Genomic DNA, 2,268 nt, shown 5'->3' with positions numbered 1-2,268 from the left:
ATACATACAAACTAGAGGTGGGAAAAGTACTTTGTGACCTTCATGGATGACTGCACAAAATATTGTTATGTATATTTATTACATAGCAAAGACGAAACCTTAGAAAAATTTAAAGAATTTAAACTCGAGGTCGAAAATCAGCTTAAAACAACTATTAAAGTAGTTAGAAGCAACACAGGAGGCGAGTATGATGGTCCATTCAATGCATTCTGTAAGGAACATGGAATAATCCATCAAACTACAGCTCCTTACTCACCAGAATCTAATGGAGTTGCTGAACGCAAGAATCGAACTCTAAAAGAGATGATGAATGCAATGTTGCAGACTTGCAGGAATCTGGGTTACCCCATAACATGTGGGGGGGAAGCGTTGCTTACCACTAATTATATCCTCAACAAAATTCCACACAAAGTAACTGGCAAAACTCCATATGAATTATAGAAAGGTAATTTACCTTCGTATAAATACCTTAAAGTGTGGGGGTGCTTAGCAAAAGTTGCGGTACCGCCACCAAAAAAAGGTCACTATTGGACCTAAAACAGTGGATTGCATCTTCATCGGATATGCGCATAACAGTAATGCTTATCGATTTCTGGTACATAAATCTGCAATATCAGACATTCATGAAAATACAGTCATGGAATAAAGAAATGCATTTTTTTCGAAAATATTTTTCCAAATAAGGAAAAATAAGGTTCAAAACGAACTCGAGAAGAAAGAGACAATGACAAGAACCAAGAAACTGAGACAAACGTCGAGATTTCTATAAATGATATTTCAGAAAATGAAGAAAAAGATGAACCTCGAAGAAGCAAAAGAGCTCGAAAGGAAAAATCTTTTGGTGAAAATTTCCTAATGGCATTTTTAGTAGAAAATGTTCCAAAAACTTTGGCAGAAGCCATGGCTTCACCTGAAGCTCCATTTTGGAACGAAGCTGTCAGGAGTGAATTTGATTCTATCATGCAAAATTATACATGGTACATAACAAATTTACCACCTGACTGCAAAGCATTAGGAAATAAATGGATAATGACACGAAAACTTGGTGGAAAATACAAATATAGGCTTGTAGTTCAAGGATTCCGACAAAAGAAAGGTTTGGACTATTTTGATACATATTCTCCAGTAACGAGACTAACATCAATAAGACTAATGATAGCAATCACAGTCTTAAGAGACCTAGAAATCCATCAAATGGATGTAAAAACCGTTTTTCTAAATGGTGATTTAGAAGAGGAAATTACATGAAACAACCTGAAGGATTTGTCGTTCCCGGACAGGAATACAAAGTATGCTGACTTGTAAAGTCACTTTATGGACTTAAGCAAGCTCCTAAACAATAGCATCAAAAATTTGACAATACAATGATTTCAAATGGTTTCAAAATAAATGAATGTGACAAATGCATATACTACAAAACTACAAAAAATGCGTATGTTTTGCTATGTCTATATGTAGACTACAAAACTACAAAAATTGCGTATGTTTTGCTATGTCTATATGTAGATGATATGCTCATTATTGGAAGCAATAAAGACATTAACAAACAAACAAAGAATATGCTCAAAGGGACATTTGAGATGAAAGACTTGGGATTGGTAGATGTAATTCTCGGGGTTAAAGTTATAAGAAACTCCAACGGAATTACCTTAACCCAATCTCATTATGCTCAAACAATATTAGAGAGGTTTAAAAATTACTCTAATAGTACGGCAAAAACTCCGTTAGATCCTCAAATGCACTTGACAAAGAATTCAGGTGAAGCGGTTTCACAAAACGAGTATGCACGTGTGATCGGAAGTCTCATGTACTTGACCAATTGTACAAGACCAGATCTAGCGCATGCAGTAAACGTACTTAGTCGATATACAAGTAATCCAGGTCATACACACTGGAAAGCTATAATGAGGGTACTCAATTACTTGCGCTACACCAAAGATTTTGGGCTTCACTATTGTAAAGAACCAGCAGTTTTAGAAGGATACAGTGACGCTAACTGGATGTCAGATTCTAAAAACTCAAAATCCACAAGTGGATATGTCTTTACATTAGGAAGAGCAGCAATATCATGGAAATCTACTAAACAAACAGTGTTAGCCAGATCCACCATGGAATCTGAGTTCATAGCCTTAGACAAAGCAGTAGAAGAAGCTGAATGGCTTAGAATTTTTTTGGAAGATATTCCTATGTGGGAGAAACCTGTGCCAGCTATACGCATATATTGTGATCGTCAATCAGCTATAGCTCGGGCTCAGAGTAATCTCTACA

This window comes from Brassica oleracea, chromosome C6 (genome assembly GCF_000695525.1).
Source record: "Brassica oleracea var. oleracea cultivar TO1000 chromosome C6, BOL, whole genome shotgun sequence".
Lineage (NCBI taxonomy): Eukaryota > Viridiplantae > Streptophyta > Magnoliopsida > Brassicales > Brassicaceae > Brassica > Brassica oleracea.
This window is presented reverse-complemented; position numbering follows the sequence as displayed.